Source organism: Myxocyprinus asiaticus, chromosome 16 (genome assembly GCF_019703515.2).
Source record: "Myxocyprinus asiaticus isolate MX2 ecotype Aquarium Trade chromosome 16, UBuf_Myxa_2, whole genome shotgun sequence".
Classification (NCBI taxonomy): Eukaryota; Metazoa; Chordata; class Actinopteri; order Cypriniformes; family Catostomidae; genus Myxocyprinus; species Myxocyprinus asiaticus.
Window position 1 is genome coordinate 8543448 of NC_059359.1, and position 24575 is coordinate 8568022.

General features: G+C 37.2%; 1 protein-coding gene and 1 long non-coding RNA gene across 5 annotated transcripts in view; both read left to right on the forward strand.

Moving 5' to 3' along the window:
* The window catches only part of LOC127454461 (oxidation resistance protein 1-like), a 240049-nt gene that overhangs the window by 63120 nt on the left and 152354 nt on the right, over positions 1-24575 (forward strand). The gene's annotated exons all lie outside the window — the stretch shown is intronic.
* Positions 5425-7130, forward strand: LOC127454475 (uncharacterized). Of its 2 annotated transcripts, none has more exons than XR_007899557.1 (3): positions 5425-6269; positions 6410-6453; positions 6638-7130. It is a non-coding gene; the product is annotated as an uncharacterized LOC127454475 (long non-coding RNA). The 2 variants fall into 2 exon arrangements; XR_007899558.1 differs by having other exon boundaries at positions 5425-6105.

Below are 24575 nucleotides of genomic sequence, written 5' to 3' on the forward strand. Positions count from 1 at the left end.
AACAGTGAGTGGTTTTCTCATTTTCTTGTTATTGTTGTTTAACGATATTCTATACAGTGGTAAAATCAAATAAAAAAAAATTAAAAGCTTAATTGTGCCTAATGATATTTAACCCTTAATTTTTCAACCTTTAGAAATGGCTGTTTTTGTTTTTTTGCAATTAATGGAACAGATAGGTCATCAGGTTACTTTTTTGTGAATTTAGTGAGTATTACCCAAAAGTCATACTGTCACCCCAATTTAAACTTTAAATGCATGGGAATTTTTAGAGACCTTTAGAGACTCGGCACTTATATCTATCACAAATGGATCTAAAAATGCCCAGATAGTGTCAAATTTTCAAAATATTTTCAAAACAATTAGAACATAATAAAATACAATTTTATGTTTTATTTTTCATTTATCAAAGAGAAAATGCAACAAATCAGGACAAATCTAAATTCATTATTTTCACACTGAAATTTCCTGAGAAGCAACTGGCTGTCAAATACATATTGAGCTACACATAACACATAAGATACACATACTGTAAGCTACACATAAGCTACACATAAGTTACACAGTATTTTTACAGGCAATTATTGAGTCTAAAAAGATGCACAACTTACATAATTGAATTGGTACACCCAAATGACAATAGTTATTTCTGTTCATGTGTTACACTTGCTATAATTTACTACCATGTTGTTTCTTCATCAAATAGCAATGTCAAATGTAAATCAAGTCAATCACTGTAACAACAGCACCACCCTGAGTAAGAAATAACATGTTTAATATATATGTGTACACGCATATGGAATACTGATAATTCACCATCATTGTTAATTCTTGTTGCACAGAAAATCAACATGATTTAGTATTCATTTGTATGAATATATTACTTGTAATAAACAAAGAAATAGATATCCTGTGATAGTAAACTTATATAGATATGAAATAATCACAAAAATAGAATTTATGGAAGTGCAAAAAAATAAAAATGACACTCTTACATACCTAGGGTCTCTTATGACGTTATACACTTATGGTACTTAAACCATTATGAAAAATTTGTTTTGCCAATTTTGGCCTTTTTTGGTGTGTGTTACACTATTTATAAGAGAAAGACTGAGAAATCCTAAAGAGGCACAACTCCAAAAAATGGATGAGGTACATGGGGTGGAATGAGTTCCCGGTTCACTAAAGACCCAAGGTATGCATTTAAGGATTAATCATGTGTATATAGTCCAGGCATATTGTTTTGTCCAGTTGTACAGAATGTGTATCTCCTTGTATCAGGGTTTGTGTTGCGATTTTGTGATTGACAGTCCTGCAAATGTATGATGGCAGACCACTGAAATAGAGGCTCTGCTGTCAGACCAACATCGCTGAAAAAAACAGACAGGCACACAACATGACAGAAGAAGGCAAGCAGCAAGGCTAGTAGAGGTCGCTAGGAAAGTTGATCCTATTTTGAAATCCTGATTATTTTGTTCTCCTTCTGTCTGTCTTCTCAGTTCCCCTCCTGATTGTTCTCCAACTGTGTCATGTTCCCCAATTAGTCTGTGTGTATGTATACACCAGTGTTTGCTTATGTTCCCTGGTCAAGCTTTGTTGGTGTAATATGCTTGTTTAGTAGTAGGTTTGCAGGTTCTTGTCTTTGTCATTAAACTCTGCATCTGGGTTCCAATCCTCAACATGTTGAGAACATAATTGAAATTGCCCACAATAAAACACAGAACAAGTAAGGCATTATGAATCCTGGGCTGTTTGACTTTGAGTGCCCCCCACTAATGTCTTGACTAGTTTTTTGATAAATACATTTTTGGCTGGTAGAAAAATTAGCAGTATTGGCTTTCCATTGTTACTACAGAAACTTTGTATGTTCCTGTGTGTGTGAGGTCATCACCTTCACAAATATGGCCTTGTGGATAATACTTCTGTATATACTGCCTTAATCCTTGATCCGTGCAGTGCTGGATAGACAACCACAGGATGAATCAGATATAAACCCAGAGATGTCGCATTAGTTTTTAAATCAGAACTTGTGGTAGATTTGTAATCCTTGATGCTGCTCGCCCAGCAACATGAAGGTTGCATCTAGATTTAGCCTGTGAGAGTAAACACATCGGCTGATGATAATATAAACCTCTTACTGCTCTGGCTGGTCAGCCATGTGGTCTAGTGTTTACCAGTGTCTTAAGGAAAGAGAGGACAGGACCGTTACATGACCGCAAAAAGCCACTGGTGAAAGGAAGCTTAGAGTATCAGAGCTCACTGGAATATTCTACAGTCTGGTTGTGTCTATGTTTGCTTGCATTTCTTTTAGTATTATGCAACAAAACCACTTGATTGTGTTGCATATGTTAGAGGAAGAAGCATTTAGGTTCCTTTTTGAAGTTTTTGTTTGGGTTGAAAAGTGAAATGGGGAGAGTGTGGACTTGGAGTGATATCAGGGCTTTGGACTACATCTTAGATCTTGCAATTGAGAAGACGATCACTTGATAATGGCTCCATCTCTTGTTCTGCCACCATCTGCTGCGTCCAGATGGAGGAAGACAGTGAGGACAGTGCTGGTGGAAGAGTGAAGGCCTATTCAGAACTCTGCATGAGAGAAGACAAGATAGATAGACAGACATACCAGTTTTTAGACCTCACACAGAACTGAATAAAATGTCAGAATCTAATGTCAAAATTGGTGTTAATCGCATAAAAACATTAATGCATTTACAGTATTGGAAGAAAATATTGGAAAAACAAATAAAAAATGCACAAAAATCTAACTTTTTGGGGGGGATTTTCTCCCCTTTTTCTCCCAATTTGGAATGTCCAGTTCCCAGTATGCTTTAAGTCCTCGTGGTGGCGTAGTGACTCGCCTCAATCCCAGTGGCAGAGGATGAATCTCAGCTGCCTCCGCATCTGAGACCGTCAACCCATGCATCTTATCACGTGGCTCATTGAGCGCATTACCAAGGAGACATAGCGTGTATGGAGGCCCACACCATCCACCATGGCATCTACACACAACTCACCATGTGCCCCACCGAGAGCGAACCACATTATAACGATCACGAGGATCGCTATAAGTGGTAAAGATCACTATCAGTGGTAAATACACTGGCTACCACCCCTGGAGTTCACTAGTTCGAATCCCAGGGCATGCTGAGTGGCTCCAGCCAGGTCTCCTAAGCAACCAAATTGGCCCGGTTGCTAGGGAGGGTAGAGTCACATGGGGTGACCTCCTCGAGGTTGACGGTCTCAGACGCAGAGGCAGCTGGGATTCGTCCTCCGCCACCTGGATTGAGGCGAATCACTACGCGACCACGAGGACTTCAAGAGCATTAGGAATTGGCCGTTCCAAATTGGGTGAGAAAAAATAAAGGATTCAGCCATGCACAGTGAGGAGGATGGTTCAAGTGGCCAAAGAATTTCCAAGGATCACAGCTGGAGAATTGCAGAAATGAGTTGGGTCTTGGGGTCAGAAAGTCTAAAAAAAAAAATATCCGACATCACCTACATCACCACAAGTTGTTTGGGAGGGTTTTAAGAAAAAAAAGCCTCTGCTCTAATCCAATAACAAACTCAAGCATCTTCAGTTTGCCAGACACTACTGGAACTTCAAATATGACTGGCTTCTAGATGAAACAAAAAAAGAGCTTTTTGACAGCAAACACCAGAGATGGGTTTGGCGCACACAGAGATGAAGTACCCAATGCCCACGGTTAAATGTGGTGCTGGATCTTTAATGTTGTGGGGCTGTTTTTCTGCCAGAGGTCCTGGACATCTTGTTCGGATACATGACATCACGGACTCTATCAAATACCAACAGATAAAAAAATCAAAACCTGGCTGGATCTTCCAGCAGGACAATGATCCAAAACAAACATCAAAATCAACACAAAAATGGTTCACTGACCACAAATTCAAGGTTCTGCCATGGCCATCCCAGTCCCCTGACCTGAACCCCATAGAAAATTTGTGATGTGAACTGAAAAGGAGAGTTCACCAACATGGACCTCTGAATTTGAAGGATCTGTAGAGATTCTGTATGGACGAATGGTCTCAGATTACCTGCCAGGTGTTTTCCAACCTCATTAGGCATTATAAGAGAAGACTCAGAGCTGTTATCTTGGCAAAGGAAGGTTGTAAAAAGTATTGAATAAAAGAGTGCCAATAATTATGACCAATCTGTTTTGGAGAAAAATATTTATTTAGTAATGAGATATTTCCCCTGTTTCAATTGTTTTACTTCAATTAAAGGTTAGATTTTTGTGAATATTTTGAATGAAAGATACAATGCAGATTTTTTTTTTTCACAGCCTTCTTTGCTCATATTTACAAAGGGTGTCAATATTTTTGGCCACAACTGTATCATGTTAAAGTAAGTGCATGCGTTAAGGTGTTTTTCGACAGCTTTAATATACACTCACTAAGCGCTTTATTAGAAACACTTTACTAATGCTGGGTAGGGCCTCCCTTTGCTCTCAAAACAGCCTCAATTCTTCATGGCATGAATTCCAAAAGATGTTGGAAAAATTCCTTAGAGATTCTGGTCCATGATTGACATGATTGTATCATGCAATTTCTGCAGATTTATCAGCTGCACATTCATGCTGCAAATCTCCCGTTCTACCACATCCCAAAGGTGTTCTACTGGATTCAGATCTGGTTACTGGGAAGGCCACTGAAGAACAGTGAACTTATTGTCGTGTTCATGAAACCAGTTTGAGATGACTTTTGCTTTGTGACATGATGCATCCTGCTGGAAGTAGCCAATAGAAGATGGGTAAATTGTGGCCATGAAGATATGCACATGGTCAGCAACAATACTCAAATAAACTGTGGCATTCAAGCGATGATTGATTGGTATTAACAGGCCCAAAGTGTGCAAAGAAAACATTCCCCACACCGTTACACCACCGCCACCAGCCTGGACTGTTGACACAAGGCAGGTTGGGTCAATCGATTCATGCTTTTGGCGCCAAATTTTGACCCTACCAAATTATCTGTGTGCCTCAACAGAAATCGAGATTCATCAGACCAGGCTACACTCTAAAAAAAAGATGGTGCTTCAAAGGTTCTTTACTGACCTTTATAGTTCTATTTAGAACCATATCTTCCTGAAGAACCCTTTTGCGCTGAAATGGTTCTTTGCATTGGCATTAAAGTTCTTTATTACCGCCTTTTTGATTTTTGAATATAACTGTCAATAAATTCTTTGAAAGCCACCATGCCATTGGTTAACTCACAGCACTGGAGTCCTGGCAGCTCAACCAACAGCTACGCAGACTGACACCACAGGTAAACTTGATATATATATATATATATATATATATATATATATATATATATATATATATATATATATATTTTTTTTTTTTTTTTTTTTTTTTATTATGTCGCTGAAACATTTTAACCATAAGTAGTTTTAACAGGAAAGTTTTCATGGACAAAAATCCCATTAGCTCATTTATATGGGAGTGAGCATTTGCTTATTTTTCTTTCACTTCACTGGCAGTTTTTGAAAGTGAAACCATGGTGAATTTAAAGTTTACAGTTTATCGTAAATGTGTTGTTTGGGAGCAAAAGTTTTTTAAGAGCTTATTCAAATTTGAAGTCAGGATTTATACCACTTTTGTTACAGCTGTGGCTGTAACTGTTCGTATTGAGGAGATCACATTTTCTCAGCTCATTCATGTCATCAAAATCCTAGAAGAATATACAGTAAACTGTATGACAAATCTTTCCCCAAGCTGTTACTATTTTAAGCATTTGCATAATTGTGCAAAATAATTTTTCTCGCTGCAACATTGTCCTCTATGCATTCAATAATTATACGTTATTTTCCTCAGAGCGTATTAACCTTTAGATTTAAAAATGTAATCCTACATATTCCAAATAAAAACCTACATCCAGATATTTTTTGCAAATTTATTTAAAAACCTTGAAGGGAATTCATGAGCATACAACCTAGAGCTTATGACATCTGTTTTTACATTTTTACATTTTCAATTTTAACCATTACAAAGTAAAACTTTCTGTAACTGGTGGTTTCCTAGCCATAAGATTGTCTTTTTTTATCTGATAGATCTCTACCAGAACATGCAAGTGTGACCAACTCAAGAGGTGAGCTGTCATTTTGTCATTTTCTGTAAAATACTGACATCATGTTCTGAAAAAGGAGGTAATTTTTTTATTTTAATTGTGATTAAAGGTATCCATCCCACACCGGGTATGTTAATTGTCTGCTCTGATAATAGCATACGCCTGCCTAAAAGCTATCAGATTATGTGGGTTTTAAGTACTTTTATCTCTCTTTCTTTTTCACATCTATTTTTGCCATTAATTTATACACTATAACTAATTAAAACAATGCCATTCCTTTGTGTCATGGTTTACGGTTAAAAAGTAGCTGCACTATGTCTTCCAGCTGTGTTCGGTGAGGATACTTCTCTCCGCTTCTCCACTAAGCATGTGAGTGATAAAGACTGAATTTGTGATCCATACAGAATTTTGGAATGTTTCAATTATTTACTTGTGTTTATGCATAAACAATTTGCCCAGTCACAAAATAAATAAATAAATAAAATAAAAACCTATCACACTTAATTTCACTTTTTCATATTGTGAAGGGCTCATATATATTTATTCTATTTAGGCAGACGCTGTTGGACCCCACAACCTCATTACCTGCAGAGAGGGGCCTGCCATAGAATTACACCAAAATACACAGTGATGGACGGTGAAGACATCATAGAGGACTGTGCAGATATTTTAGTGAAGCCTTCAGTTTAGCTTAGCCTTCATTACATCTATTTTGTGTTTCTATGGGACATTGTTCTTCCTTGAAGGATTGGTTGTCAATATGAAAGAAAAATACTCTCTATATAAAAGATAAAATAATGTACAAGATTCTATCCCAGCCTTAATGTGTGGAGCAATGTAGGGGTCTGCTAATTCATTTGCATATGCATTTATTGACTCTTTCACGTTATGTATTTGTTGATGTATTTATTAATGTGAGTGATTTATGCAGTTAGAATTATTTAATCACAATAACTTATTAATGTTCACTTATTAACTTATGATTGCTGTAAAAGCATGATTTTTTTCTAAAACTTTTCATTTAAATAGAAAATAAAAGTTCTTAATTGACACATGCCTTGCTTTTATTTATTTGTTTGTTTGTTTATATTTAATGTAAAACCATAATTTAGGCTATAATATTTTATTGGAGCAGACATATAGAGGGGTAGAAAAAAAGGTTCCTTGCATTAAAAAGGTTCTTTATAGCACTATTGAAGTTCTAAATAGCACTTTCAAAGGAAGGTTCTATTTAGCACCAAAAAGGGTTCTACTATTGTTATAAGCCTAAGAACCCTTATTTGGTACTATTTAGAAACATTTTTCTTAAAGAGTGTACGTATTTTCAGTCTTCAACAGTCTAGTTTTGGTGAGTCTGTGCCCACTGCAGCCTCAGCTTTGTGTTCTTGGCTGACAGAAGTGGAACCCGACGTGGTCTTCTGCTGTTATAGCCCATCCTCCTCAAGGTTCAATGTGTTGTGCATTCTGAGATGCTATTCTGTTCACTACAATTGTACAGAGTGGTTATCTGAGTTACCGTAGACTTTCTGTCAGCTCGAACCAGTCTGGCCATTCTCTGTTAACCTTTCTCATCAACAAGGCATTTCCGTCTGGAGAACTGCCGCTCACTTGATGTTTTATTTTATTTATTTTTTAGCACCATTCTGAGTAAACTTTAGAGACTGTTGTGTGTGAAAATCCCAGGTTATCAGCAGTTACAGAAATACTTAAATCAGCCCATCTGGCACCAACAATCATGCCACTGTCTAAGTCACTGAGATCAAATTGTTTCCCCATTCTAAGGGTTGATGTGACCTGTATCTGCATGATTTTATGCATTGCACTGCTGTCACACGATTGGCTGATTAGATAATCGCATGAATAAGTAGGTGTGCAGGTGTTCCTAATAAAGTGTTCAGTGAGTGTATATTACACAGATCAGAGGTATGTTTTGTTTTTCACACACAAAGCAGGCTTGGCATTGAAAAAGTTCCTGATGATTATAGATATATATCTGCATTTTTTCAGATATAAATAGAGCTGCTCAAAATTAGTGCCAAGGAGCTGAATTTGAATAGTTTACCATTAAATTTGACCCAAATCATTATCAAAGGACAAAGATTATTAACTCTAGCCAACCACTGGATGATATATTGTGTATATGTATCTTTCATAAAGCCTACACAATGTGTTTTCAGTTACAAGTATGTCTTTTTGTGTTTTGACAGCTTGAATGAAACCTCTTTAAGCTGGCTACATACAAAGAAATTGCATAATAATTTCTAATTGTTCAGTTTGCACAGTTACACCAGTTTCATACACTAACCTGCAAACTTATCAACATCACTTTGTTTATTCTTAAAGAAGTACAAAAATCTTTGTACTTTTGTGTATGGTGACTAGATCCACAACTTAGTTTGGACTGTGCCTTGTCCTACCCTTCAGTAAATGTTATATCACCCTCTTGTGGTCTCCCAACGCCATTACGCCAGACTACATTAAACAGAAGGCCAACCGACAGTGATTTGGAAAGCACACAAATTAAGCTTCTAATTTAAATGTTAAGATATCGATACCTCAAAAACGTATCGATAAAATAATGTGCTGATCAATAATTTATATATTGATATTTTATGACATGTCTAATACAAAGGGATTGCATGGATAATATTATAATTGTACAGATAGTATTGAATTATGCACTACATTATGAGAAACTTGAAAGCTGAAAAAAACAGTTGTGGACTGAACATTTTGTTTGAGTTGGTCAGAGTGCAGACAAGAGGCTTGAAATTAAAGGCTGATTTTTCAGTCATTCATTCTACCTGAGTGCCACTCAGTTCACTCTCTCTGTTCAGTGGTCTGTTATTTCTGATAATCAAACGCTTTCAAAGCAGAACGATGTTCTTTACTCAGTCTATCACTGCAGCAATACATGATTGCAGCTGTCATACATGACACGTTCAAATAAGACGTGATTTAAAGGCGCAGACAATGGACTGCACTGCCACTGAAAGTCCAAAACATCCCCTTCATCCCCAACAATTCTATAAGATGAAACACAGTTCCTTTGTCTCCTCATCGAAATAAACACTTGTGGCTGAAGACTGTTCTTGAAAGTGTCGTAAAGATGAATGCTATTATGCTTAGAGTGATGAGCGCTATTATGCTCGCAATTGGAATGACAATTTGCACTCCAAGAATGGGAGAACAGCTAGTCAGCAAAGAGCTCCTAAAGGGATAGTTGACCCTCATGTTGTTGCAAACCCCAATGACTTTCTTTCTAGTACTCTTAAACACTAAAGAAGTTAGGCAGAATGTTAGCTCCTGTCATTCACTTTCATTGCAACTTTTTTCCATACAATAAAAGTGAATGGTGATTGAGACGGAACATTCTGCCTAACAGCTCCTTTTGTGTTCAGATTTTTAAAGACTAATGGATAAAGCCTAACACAAACAATTCAGGTAAAAAAATAACCTCATTGCGGCTTCTTTTCCAGAGCTAATTAATATGAGGAAGTCATTGCAGCTCTTTCCTCTCTGGTACTGTAAGCTTGTATGGATTTATCCCAGCTCACTTTTCGGAAGCAAACAAATGTCCCACCTGAGCCTGAACATGACAGGAATTTAAAACGGGTCTGTGGTTTTCACCTCGGGCCAAATGTTGCTTTTACTGACTTGATTCTCTGAAGGAATAAACTTACGAACTGAATTTTAATACTTCTGCTGGGCTGTCAATATGACTTTGCACATATTCAGGTCTCCCTGCAATTTGTCGTGATCCAAATCCATGTCACAAAACATTATTACCCTCATGTCATTCCAAACTTGTATGATTTACTCTCTTCCTTGGAACACCAAATGACAAGTTTAATGGAATATTATCGCTGCACTTTCCATACAATGAAAATGAATGGTGACCAGGGCTGTCAAACCCTTAAAAAATGACAAAAAGAACCATAAAAGTAGTCCATGCTACTCGTTCACCAAATGCTAAGTCTTCTGAAGTCATAACGATGGCTTCGTCTGATGAACACACAGATATTTAAGTCGTTATTCACTGATAATCTTTGCCACTGCCACAGCTATCAAATTACGTGTTTTCAAATTTGAATATATACATATTTATATTAGGGCTGGGAAATTTAGCACATTCATTTCTGCAATTAATAGTTGACTGTTTAAAAATAATTAGCACAAATAATGAATTTTTTTTATCACTTCCTAAAACTTCACTAATGTTTTTCCCCACTTCCTGTGGCTAAAATTGGCATATAAAAAAGTCCAGGTGGTAAACGTTCGACTCGACTGCACATCCTAGCACAAAAACTGATTGTGTGGAGCAGTGCATGCTTATTCATTAAATGTGATGCATGTTCCGGGCATAATAAACACTGGAGCGGAGAGTGGAGACTTCACTGTACGAAGAGTGGAGACTTCACCCGCAAGCCAGAGAAAATAATAGTGTTGATATTTTAAACTACAGCAAATTAAAGCATTCAATTTGGTTTGTATCTGTATGTATAGTATCTTTTAATGTATTTCATTTTAATTTTAGTTTCCATTAACAATAATAACACTGCATAATAATGAGTAAATGATGACAGAATGTACACTTTTTTGGTGAACTGTCCCTTTAATTGTATTGGTATCTTGATTTGTTAGCAAGTGTGTGCTCAGCCCAGATTGTGCACAGTCATGCCAACTATGCGGCAGCTGATGAGATGTGAGAGTGACGTTGTCACACCAGCTGCCCAGTGCCAGCGCAGACTGACTGGTGGAAGGGAGGTGTTGGAGTCGATCGTGTGAAAATCTGCTGGTCCAGCGAAACGCACCATGAGCCTAGACCACATTCTAAAGAAAGAGAGCACCCAAATGAGACATTAAAGGCCATGAATCCTCTCAGATCTCACCATGATGCCACTGATGTCTCTCGCTCATAGCTCACAGCTTTTAAGCAGCAAATGTTTCATAAAAACACCCTCCCCTGTGAGCTCTTCCCAGAGTTCTGAGCCTGTTTCCATCCACTGGTCCCCGCCAGCCACAGCAGATATCTTGCGAGGGTAGAAGTGGCCACAGCTCAGAGAGATGACTCCTAAGAGCTAATATACACAAAATATATGCTGCATGTGTCTGTGTTGGCCAGTCGCTTGAATTCAATGTGCTCAGACAAACTGTTTTCCCAAATCCCAATGAGTAGGCTAAGCCATTGGCACAGTAACAGAGAGGCCACATCAGAAGCTGTGTATACTCTATACGACAAAATTCTATATTTACTCTGTATAAAGGGATAGTTCACCAAATTATTCTGTAATAATTTACTCTCTCCTCATTCCAAACCACTACAACTTTTTTATGAGTTTTTATATACTCACTGAGCACTTTATTAGGAACACCTGTACACCTACTTATTCATGCAATTGTCTAATCAGCCAATCATGTGGCAGCAGAGCAATGCATAAAATCATGCAGATATGGGTCATGAGCTTTAAAAATATGATCTCAGTGATTTAGACCGTGGCATGATTGTTGGTGCCAGATGGGCTGGTTTGAGTATTTGTGTAACTGCTGATCTCCTGGGATTTTCACACACAACAGTCTCTAGAGTTTACTCAGAATGTTGCCAAAAACAAAAAACATCCAGTGAGTGGCAGTTCTGTGGACGGAAACACCTTGTTGATGAGAGAGGTCAACGGAGAACGGCCAGATGGGTCGAGCTGACAGAAAGACTATGGTAACTCAGATAACCGCTCACGTTGAATGCACAACACGTCGAACCTTGTGGCTGATGGGCTACAACAGCAGAAGACCACATCATATTCCACTTCTGTCAGTCAAGAATAGAAAGCTGAAGCTGCAGTGGGCACAGGCTCACCAAAACTGGACAGTTGAAGACTGGAAAAACATAGCCTGGTTTCATGAATCTTGATTTCTGCTGAGGCACACAGTTGATAGGGCAAGAATTTGCCGCCAACAGCATGAATCCATGGACCCAACCTGCCTTGTGTCAGCAGTCCAGGGCTGTGTTTTCCAAAAGCATCGCAAGCTTAAGTTGATCGTAGGGACCATTGGCGCCAATGGTTTCTACTATCTAATTAGGCTTACGATTCTTTTGGGAAATGCTGCCCAGGCTGGTGGCAGTGATGTAATGGTGTGGGGAATGTTTTCTTGGCACACTTTGAGCCAGTTAATACCAATCAATCATCGTTTGAATGCCACAGCCTATTTGAGTAAAGTTGGTCACTATGTGCATCCTTTCATGGCCACAATTTACCCATATTCTAATGGTTACTTCCAGCATAATAATGCATCATGTCACAAAGCAAAAGTCGTCTCAAACTGGTTTCATGAACACGACAATAAGTTCACTGTTCTTCAGTGGCTTTCCGAGTCACCGGATCTGAATCCAATAGAACACATTCGGGATGTGGTAGAACCGGAGATTCGCAGCATGAATGTGCAGCTGACAAATCTGCAGAAATTGCATGATGCAATCATGTCAACATGGACCAAAATGTCAAAGGAATGTTTCCAACATCTTGTGGAATTCATGCCATGAAAAACTGGGGCTGTTCTGAGAGCAAAGGAAGGCCCTACCCAGCATTAGTAAAGTGTTCCTAATAAAGTGCTCAGTGAGTGTACATTAACGTTGCTCCAGCAAGCACTATCACTTTTCTATTTATTCTAATTTTGGATGTTCTATAAGTATATAAACCTATCTAAATTTATTTATTTATTTATATAACGGAAAGTATACAGAAAATTGTGACAAAAAGATTGTATTCAGATTATTATTTCAAAATTCAGATTTTTTAATAAAGTGTCATTTTTATTAGTCTGCAAAACAGTAAAAATTGAAAGAATGCATTCAGTTTTTATTGTAATTTTTAAAGAAAACGTTTTTGTGACATGAAGCTGAAAGAAAAAACTCAAATGAAACATTATTTTATTTTGAATTTTTTTTTCGATCAAATTATGGAGAGGGGGCCAAAACATTGAGAAACACTGCTGTAAACAATCCTTATCTGGTCTCCTTGTGCATATCATGCAAAAGTTACCAGCTTTACTGACTTTAAATGGTCATAACAGAAGTTGAAAACAGACAAGGTTAGTAAGCAATTCTATCACACTAGTTTCATGTTAACACATCATGTGTAAGACTTTAAGGCTGTACTTTTAAACAGTGTGTATTTGGACATTTATCCCAGTGCAATTCCTTATCCCATAGATTTCCATTTAAGAGCATTACTGTAAACATGATTTTACCCTGTTTTTACAAACTGAGGAACGGGTCGAAATTATTCTCTATGGTAACAACAGTATTCTTGGTTCTCAACCCTCTTGACAGCCTTGAGTGTGTGTGTGTGTGTGTGTGTGTGTGTGTATGTGTGTGTTCTTGATCATGACATCTCAAGGGCAAGATCTGGGCTGGTGACCCCAAGCTCATTACAGTGTGCATTAAAACAAATGAGCCTGACCTGGTTCTGTTGCGGCCCGACGCCATCTTGCATCAAACCTACTTTCAATAAATCACAACAAGCAGAGAGAATTGGAAACACTGGATATAGTCTCACTATACTGCAATGCCAAAAACCTCAGGGAAATAATGTTTCATCCACTCAAGATGGTTAAAACCATCTGTACCCAAGGTGACACAGTATTTTATTGCCATTTCTTGTAAAGGATTGTGATGTTAAATCAGGAAAGAGATCAGTTTCGTAGTGTTTACATGATTCAGAAATCCTTTTCATCTCCTCTGTCCTGCAGCGACAGTTCAGTTTCATGCAGAAATCATCAATGTTCTCCTCCAATCATATTTGTTCTCTCCCTCCATCCCCACCAATAAGAGAGAGGGAGAGCAAAAGTGTGGCTAGCAACTGGAGAGTAATTGAAAGACTGCAGTTAACTCAAGGCCCCAAGAAGACTGTGCTGTACTGTGTGTGTTTATCAGGATTTGTAACTAGCACACAGTTCGAGAGATGCAAACTGGTTCACCGAGGGAGAAATAGGCCCCAGTGTCACATTTAGAACAGTAATGAAATAGACAGATTTCTCTCTGGCTCTTCATAACTCCTCTGTTATCAGCTCTTGTCTGGAGGCCGTGATTCTGCGACATTTATATATTTTGGAAAATGAAAAGCAGCACCTCTGCTTGTTGTTGATTTACGGAGGTGCCCTGATAAATGCTAAACTGTCTCACTCTGCCGGCACATGCTGGAAAAGGGGGGGATTCCAGCGGAAATCATAACAATGTGTTTGTATCTGCAGTGTGGATTAATTTCTCAGTGTTTTATAGTCGATTCAGTTAGAGATACAAAGGAATAGTCATCAGAGATTAACCATAATGTGTCATATACTGTAGTAATGTTTGAGGCTAAGTGAAGTAATTTTAGAATTGAACTTAACCTAACCCTAAACCGAACCCTAACCATAACCCTACCCCTAAACCCACCCGTACATCAACCTCAGTAGCAGCAAATGTGAATCTTGTGAGAATTTTGCAGAACAACATGTACATTGGTGGCCAAAAGTTTGGAATAATGTACAGATTTTGCTCTTATGGAAAGAAATTGGTCCTTTAATTCACCAAAGTGGCATTCAACTGATCACAATGTATAGTCAGGACAATAATAATGTGAAAAATTACTATTACAATTTGAAAAAATATTCAGAACTTCTTAAACTACTTCAAAGAGTTCTCATAAAATAATCCTCCACGTGCAGCAATGACAGCTTTGCAGATCCTTGTTATTCCAGCTGTCAGTTTGTCCAGATACTCAGGTGACATTTCACCCCACACTTCCTGTAGCACTTGCCATAAATGTGGCTGTCTTGTGGGGCACTTCTCACGCACCTTACAGTCTAGCTGATCCCACAAAAGCTCAATAGGTTTAAGATTCTTAACACTCTTTTCCAATTATCTGCTGTCCAATGTCTGTGTTTCTTTGCCCACTCTAACCTTTTCTTTTTTGTTTTTCTGTTTCAAAAGTGGCTTTTTCTTTGCAATTCTTCCCATAAGGCCTGCACCCCTGAGTCTTCTCTTTACTGTTGTACATGAAACTGGTGTTGAGCGGGTAGAATTCAATGAAGCTGTCAGCTGAGGACATGTGAGGCGTCTATTTCTCAAACTAGAGACTCTGATGTACTTATCCTCTTGTTTAGTTGTACATCTGGCTTTCCACATCTCTTTCTGTCCTTGTTAGAGCCAGTTGTCCTTTGTCTTTGCAGACTGTAGTGTACACCCTTGGATGAAATCTTCAGTTTTTTGGCAGTTTCAAGCATTGGATAGCCTTCATTCCTCAAAATGATTGACTGATGATTTTCTAGAGAAAGTAGTTTCTTTTTTTTGCCATTTTTGGCCTAATATTTACCTTAAGACATGCCAGTCTATTGCATATTGTGGCAACTTAAAAATAAACACAAAGACAATGTTAAGCTTCATTTAACAAACCAAATAGCTTTCAGCAGTGTTTGATATAATAGCAAGTGATTTCTAGTAACAAATTAGCAGTTTAGTATGATTACTCAAGGATAAGGTGTTGGAGTGATGGCTGCTGGAAATGGGGCCTGTCTAGATTTGAACAAAAATTACTTTTTTCAAATAGTGATGGTGCTGTTTTTTTACATCAGTAATGTCCTGACTATACTTTGTGATCAGCTGAATGCCACTTTGGTGAATTAAAGTACCAATTTCCTTCTGAAACAGCAAAATCTGTACATTATTCCGAACTTTTGGCCACCAGTGTAGTTACACAATAATTAGATGGTATTGTAAATATTTTAATGTTAGTACATAGTAGTTAAAGAAAACTAATATAAAGTTGGATCGTTACTTCTTCAAGTTAATTTGTCACACTGGAAGTAGAAAATAAAGTTGAGTGCATTCTGTTGTGGCACACAGTATGCACTGTGCTCTGATTGTATTCTTTATATCTTGTCAAATGTACAGTAGTAGGTCAGACAGGTATTCTATTCACATGAAAAAGCACCCCCACCCCCACCCCCACCCCCTTTTACAAACAAATAAGACAACAATCAATAACCAAAAGAGTACAACACTAGCAAATAAAAAGAAATAGACTTTCTCTCTCACATTCTGGTATACACATAGGTTTTCATCCATATACAGGTGCATCTCAATAAATTAGAATGTCATGGAAAAGTTCATTTATTTCAGTAATTCAACTCAAATTGTGAAACTCGTGTATTAAATAAATTCAGTGCACACAGACTGAAGTAGTTGAAGTCTTTGGTTCTTTTAATTGTGATGATTTTGACTCACATTTAACAAAAACCCACCAATTCACTATCTCAAAAAATTAGAATATGGTGACATGCCGATCAGCTAATCAACTCAAAACACCTGCAAAGGTTTCCTGAGCCTTCAAAATGGTCTCTCAGTTTGGTTCACTAGGCTACACAATCTGCTGATCTGACAGTTGTCCAGAAGACAATCATTGACACCCTTCACAAGGAGAGTATGCCACAAACATTCATTGCCAAAGAAGCTGGCTGTTCACAGAGTGCTGTATCCGAGCATGTTAACAGAAAGTTGAGTGGAAGGGAAAAGTGTGGAAGAAAAAGATGCACAACCAACCGAGAAAACTGAGCCTTATGATTGTCAAGCAAAATCGGTTCAAGAATTTGGGTGAACTTCACAAGGAATGGACTGAGGCTGGGGTCAAGGCATCAAGAGCCAGCACACACAGACGTGTCAAGGAATTTGGCTACAGTTGTCATATTCCTCTTGTTAAGCCACTCCTGAACCACAGACAATGTCAGAGGCGTCTTACCTGGGCTAAGGAGAAGAAGAACTGGACTGTTGCCCAGTGGTCCAAAGTCCTCTTTTCAGATGAGAGCAAGTTTTGTATTTCATTTGGAAACCAAGGTCCTAGAGTCTGGAGGAAGGGTGGAGAAGCTCATAACCCAAGTTGCTTGAAGTCCAGTGTTAAGTTTCCACAGTCTGTGATGATTTGGGGTGCAATGTCATCTGCTGGTGTTGGTCCATTGTGTTTTTTGAAAACCAAAGTCACTGCACCCGTTTACCAAGAAATTTTGGAGCACTTCATGCTTCCTTCTGCTGACCAGCTTTTTAAAGATGCTGATTTCATTTTCCAGCAGGATTTGGCACCTGCCCACACTGCCAAAAGCACCAAAAGTTGGTTAAATGACCATGGTGTTGGTGTGCTTGACTGGCCAGCAAACTCACCAGACCTGAACCCCATAGAGAATCTATGGGGTATTGTCAAGAGGAAAATGAGAAACAAGAGACCAAAAAATGCAGATGAGCTGAAGGCCACTGTCAAAGAAACCTGGGCTTCCATACCACCTCAGCAGTGCCACAAACTGATCACCTCCATGCCACGCCGAATTGAGGCAGTAATTAAAGCAAAAGGAGCCCCTACCAAGTATTGAGTACATATACAGTAAATGAACATACTTTCCAGAAGGCCAACAATTCACTGAAAATGTTTTTTTTATTGGTCTTATGATGTATTCTAATTTTTTGAGATAGTGAATTGGTGGGTTTTTGTTAAATGTGAGCCAAAATCATCACAATTACAAGAACCAAAGACTTAAACTACTTCAGTCTGTGTGCATTGAATTTATTTAATACACGAGTTTCACAATTTGAGTTGAATTACTGAAATAAATGAACTTTTCCACGACATTCTAATTTATTGAGATGCACCTGTATTATGTTTAGTTATTTAAGTGAATAAATCAGGGGTGTCAGTTTCAGTAAGGTGAAGGCGTGGATTGGACCTCACCTTATGCAGGATGAATTTTTTATTTGTTAACCCTGCTGTACCCATGTATGCACAACACATGCTCTTTTGGAGGATATAAAGTCAAGTTATCCTGCTTTAACAATCAATATTTGGGTAAAACAAAGGGAGTACATGGAATTTACTAATATACTAATTATAATATAATAAACCTGAGGCAGATAGCATGCCTTACTTTCAAAATTGGTACACTGAAATCCCTAATAAGTTGATTTTACTCAACTCAGTTGAATTGAGTAGCAACGTCTCCAGAACTTGTGTAATTAATTTCACTTAACTTGGTGTTCATATAGAATGAACTTAACTTTTTAAGTTCAGGTAACTAGATGCAAGTAGACTGAACTCTGATTTGCTATTTAAATATTGTTGTATCTACTTAATAATTTTAATTGAATTGACTCAAGTTTAGATCATACAATAACACAGCTAAAATAAAGATTATAACTGATTCTAGATTAATCATAAAATAAACTGAATTCTCCACAGAAATGCATATACAGTATGCCTGTACTGCAGTTGCACATGCAACTGACATATAGTTTACAGGGTAAAACTTGACCAAAGGGGACAAAGATCACTTAAATGGTGACATCACACAAAACAACTGTTTCCAAAATAATGATAATAATAATAATAATACAAAAAAGTTAAATCCTCGATGTATTCTTTCTTTTTTTTTTATTTCTTTTTTTTATTTTTTTTACCAAATTTGGAATGCCCAATTCGCAGTGCACTTTTTAAGTCCTCGTGGTTGTGTAGTGATTCGCCTCAATCCGGGTGGCGGAGGATGAATCCCAGTTGCCTCCGCGTCTGAGACCATCAACCTGCGCATCTTATCATGTGGCTTGTTGAGTGCGTTGCCACAGAGACATAGCACGTGTGGTGGCTTCACGCCACCCACCGCGGCATCCGCGCTCAACTCACCACATGCCCCACTGAGAATGAACCACATTATAGCGACCACGAGGAGGTTATCCCATGTGACTCTACCCTCCCTAGCAACCGGGCCAATTTGGTTGCTTAGGAGGCCTGGCTGGAGTCACTCAGCACGCCGTGGGATTCAAACTAGTGAACTCCAGGGGTGGTAGCCTGCATCATTTACCACTGAGCTACCCAGGCCCCAATCCTCTATGTATTCTTAATAACAACTATTTTAATGCCTCCATAAGTACCCATTGGCCAAGAAAACATAATGAAACAATTTAAGTGCAAGGGATTGTAAGTATTCCCCATAGCCTCAATTTTGTACTCAATTGTTTGAGTTATTAACACTTAAAATGTTAAGTCTATAGATTTTAAGATAAATATGTTCAAGGAGCATAGATATTTGAGTTATGAACCCAAAACATAACATTTCAAGTAATGTATAATTAATACATATTGATTTTTCCAGTAATGGCAACATTAGGGTTTGAGTGTAGCCCCAGTCGCCATTCTCTTTCATTGCATCTTTTTTTTTTTCATGCAATGAAAGTCAGTGGTCACTGAAGTTTTGTGTTTTCTTTCATTTGTTTGTCCATTGGAAAGAAAGAAAAAAGAAAGAAAGAAAGAAATGTTTTGGGAAAACTATCCCTTTAACTCTTTCTCTCTGTGTCTCAAAGATGTAGTTCTCTCCAAACACACACAACTCTCTCTTACTTCTATTAATACCACCGGCAAGAGCGGATGCCTAGACATCACAGTGAGAGAGAGACAGAGAGAGAGAGAGAGAAAAGAAACCACAGAAAATAAATCTGATCCCTCATCAAAACATTTGGGCAGAAAAGAGGGTTGCACACAAAGCTCTGTGTAGAATGAGAGACAGAGCAGAATATTCAGTCGCTTAGAGAGAGATGAAAATTGTGCAACAGTCTGTTATGTAACAAAGGGATTGTAAGGTGAAGTGTGTGTCCTCAGGAAGATTTTGGCAGTAACCTCATGTTACTTGGTCTCTGCACCATTCGCAACTCCAGTTCTTTGGTTTACACTGCTAAAGATCAAACAGGTGTATATGATGTTGATTTCTTTCTGTATTTTAATTGATGTATTGATAGTGAACTGATTATCAAATTCATACAGTGGGGTCCGAAAGTCTGAGACTACTATTTTTGTTTCATTACAATTTATATCATTATCATAACAACTGGAATGAAAAGTTGAATTGAAAAATGTACATGAATTTCACAATTTCCTATTCTCCCTTTGGCTTTAATGGCAGCAGCTGACATCAGCAGAACTCCACAAGTTTGTGCAAAACCTTATCATCCATGTTATCCAGCATTGAGAATGTTCCAAAGAGCATCTTGTGTGCTTCAATGGAAATCTGACCTTTTGTACAAAATAGATAACATTGTCAATGTCACAAATTTTGCATATTTAAATAAATAGATCAGAAGCTTATATATTTCTCATTTATTTTGCGTCATACCGTTTCTTTGTTTTGCATTTTTTAAATCCTAAAACTTCGGGTTTTTTATGTGCAATGCAATGCAATTTTGAATCCCAAATTTTGTGGTCTCAGATTTTTGGATCCCACTGTATATGAAATTAATGCTTTTCTTTAGGTCACTTCCTGTCTTATGGTGCTGTTATGTGGTCTTATAACAACAGGAAATAATTTATCTGTTTCCAGAGGATGAACACGTCGATTCTTATAAATCAAACCGAACCTAGAAAAAAAAAAAACGCCTCTAGCCTCTGGATTTAATCCTCAATGCTGTGAATTTTAATGCGGCTCTGACCAAACATTTGTTCAAGCCTGGAGCTGTTTACTCCAGTGCAGACTTAGTTTATTTCATAGCACTATGGAAAGCTGTTTCTTTATCACTTTACCTGCTTTATGCAACACCATTTCATTTCAGAATGCAGTTCTGTTTTAACACAACAGCGTTTCGAAATATTCATCAGATTTTCCTGGGGGGCGAATGCATACTGTTTTGGTTGACCTCTCTCATCAACAAGGCGTTTCCGTCTGCAGAACTGCCGCTCACTGGATGCTTTTTGTTTTTGGCACCATTCTGAGTAAACTCTAGAGACTGTTGTGTGTGAAAATCCCAGGAGATCAGCACATCTCACTGAGTGTATATAACTCTCAATCGCGTGCCAATGCTAGCACAAATGCCTAGGGTTTCCGACCCCTATACTAGTAAATAGTTTCAGACAGAAATCAATAAAGGTTAAAACACAGTTTGGGTCCTTGTAATGCAGAAGATCTGATCTCTTTTAAGTAGCCCAACTTGATGGTTTTATTCATTAGACTAAAGGAAGCACTTGGCGTTCATGCCATGAGGCCATCTCGGGCTGTATTATAACCCTCTTCTCTGCTGACTCAATTAAGCCATCAAGCGAGGACTGTCAAGGACTGTAACTCTCATACGTAAGTCATGTCGTAAACTGCCATATGGACCCAAAGGAGACGCATGTCATCTTTCTTATCTCATTTAGTTTCAGTGCATGAAGTTCGGTTATGGTAATAGCACCCAAGGTCATATTTGCCTTCAAGGAACGTTGCATCAAATGTGCCTTCAATCCTTTCATGCCGAGATCTTTGGTTTCCTGTGTTTCGCTGGCCTCAAATCCATCTTTATGTGTGAGATAAGCTTGCATTGGCTTTGCTCAAATTCCCTGTTGTTTATGTATCATTCGCCAAACCATGTGACCGTCGCTTAATCTCTGCATGTCTGGCAAAGCGGCTCTATTTGTATGGAACAAGAGGAAGAGGAGAAGGAAATGCTAGATCTTCCACTTTACACATAAGCTCAGAGATAAGAATCTGTACACACACACACACATGCATAAACAGATCTTAAGCTTACACCCACTATGTCCCCGTCGTACTCTGTTGGCTACGATAAAGAGCGGCTATGCTCACACTCGCCATCAGCCGCCTGCCAAAGCAATTAATATCTCTGCAATTTCCCACCACCCCTTTTTCCTGCCGATGCCCCCCTACTTCCTCTGAGTGGGGGGATTTGGGGCGGTTCTGGGGGTTCAACATGCAGCGAGAGAGAGAGAAAGAGGGGTTGGTAGTGAACCTCATGATGCCTATTAGGAACATACCCAGGTCATATTTTACCCCAAAATCAAAATCAAAAAAAGAAAATATTACACTACAATTATGCATTTGGCTGACACTTTTAACCAAATAATAAATGATGCAAATTTTTCATGTTTTCATATGGTAATATATATACATATATATATATATATATATATATATATATATATATATATATATATATATATATATATTACTATGGAAATATGTTTGAAAACTTTTTTTAAATGAATGATTAATTTGAGTACACTCTTATATATTCACAGTGCAAGGAACTGAAAATATGTTTTACTTGATGGCTACACCACATCAAATTTCATTTAATTAGTATTTATTTATTTTTTTATTTTATTTTTTTGTAGAAAATGCTGTAAGTGTTTTTAAAAAAATTGGTGAAACCAACATGGACTAAAAAAGTTTACTTTTCCATGAGTTTGACACGTGTTTTAAAGTAGATTTTTAAAAGATTCCTAATTTTTATCACCTTGGGAACCTTATATTGTCAGTGACCTCAGGAACTGAACCCACAACTTTAGTGTTGCTAAGCATATATATTATAGTTATATTTTGCTTAAATTATCATATTTTGCTTATATTTTCCACACATTATATTCTGCTTAAAGAAAATTAAGCCTATATTTAGAACCATTAATGTGCTTTGTAATGTGACATTATTTTCATATTATAGGGTTTTTCTTCAACTTCAGCCATGTCCCAGAGGTTGATTTTTTTTTATTTTATTTTTTTTTACTAACCGATTTCAACTTTATTCTTTGTTATATGAAGTTCACATTAAAACTTGCTTGGAAACTATTTACCAGGCCTTCTATATATATATATATATATATATATATATATATATATATATATATATATATATATATATATATATATATATATATATATACTTTACAAATGCCTTTTATGTATAGATTTAGCTGTTTTAGCCTTGTCCGAGACCCAGGCTTTCAATATTAAACTATGAAAATCCATTATAAAAATACAAATTATTACATGTTTAAAACCATTATAATCTAAACAAAAAGTGAAAAAAACAAAACATTTTAATATTTATTGTGTGGAAGGGATTTCCAGTTATAAATCTTTCAAAAATTACAACTACAATTGTGGAGTCATTTCCACCACACCAAAACATTTTGTTCCTAATCATATTTTTTTCTTCTTTCAAAAGTTAGTGTACTCGTTGACTAAGAGAACAAAAGTGTCAGTGAAGAGCATGCTTGAGATATAATATGAGACAAGTGATGTTTTTTAAAAAAAAAAAAAAGCAAAGAAAATTCAAGGTAAATACTTTGAGCAGAGTATTTTTATTAGGTGTAATTTCTAATCAATGTGTCATTTTGCCAAATTATGCAAAAAGTGTGAAAATATTTTGTTATTGTGTGTTTTTAGAATACATAACATGTTAGCTATGAAATAATCATTAGCAAGTCAAAAGGAGGTGGCCATTTTATTTCAAAAACGTAAATAAAATTTCCTTTCCATCACCTTCATTTCCACCACGGCATTCTATTAAACACAATTTTCATGATTTTTCAGGAAAAAAATGACATAAATCTTCTGTCATGCATTTACATACACTTGTTGGACATTGTTAGTCAACAAATAAAAATAAAAAAATGAGTGTGTGAAAAATGTTTTAACAAGACTTTACAAATCAACAGTTCTAAAAGTGCCCGAAGTTGATGAAACACACACATATGTTATGTTAATTTTAGACCTCAACATCATGGTAATATGTATGTTGATTTAAAAAAAAAAAAAAAAAAAAATAATAATAATAATAATAATAATAATAATAATTTAAAAGAAAAAATTACTGTATTAAAGTAAAGAGAATCACCATTCAGAATAATGGAAGTTACAGAAAAAAAAGAAAGAAAAAAACGTTCGGGATTCACTATGGTAATAAGAATTTGAGGGGAAAATTTGCTGAATTATCATGAAAATAAAGGTAAAATGCAAAAAAAAAAAAAAAAACCTTTATTGCCTTAAAGTTCATTTTCTTTATGCAAAATGTAATTACTCTTTTTTTTTCTTCTTTATTTGAAATATGACTTTGACATGTTTCCCGTCACCTCTTACATAATCTGCACAGCATCTTACTGTAGATAGAATTCCTGTTTATTCTGACTTAGAAAACTGATTTTTTAATTATAGCTACAGCAGCAAGCAGTGTTTAACACCAGATGTTCTGTACCGATTCAATGAAACCTCTGCATCTGTGAATCACCTAATCTTCCCCATAATTGAAGGAGAATGTTGTTTGAGCAGCGACAACCAGTGTTGAAGGATAAAACACAGGTTGTGTGTGAATATGTTCTCCTAATTAGAGCTGAAGTCATGCAGCGTGGCAGCCGTGGTTATTATTGTTTGGAAGGAAGGCGGTGCTTTGTTTACATCTGGTGTTACAGACGCTGAAAGCAGGCCAGGCCCCAACCACTCCCTGCATCGCCACGAGAGCAGGAACCCCCCACTCCTCACTCCTCGCATCACCACGCGAGCAGGACCTCATCAAGACACTAACCATTCAGCCCTCATTTCCAATTCAAAAAATGCCCCATTTTGCATTCACAATAACAACAGGAGCATCTTAATGGAAGAATGAATAGCTCTCTGACTGAGCGAGTCACATTCTGTGTTCATTGATTCATATGACTCTTCAT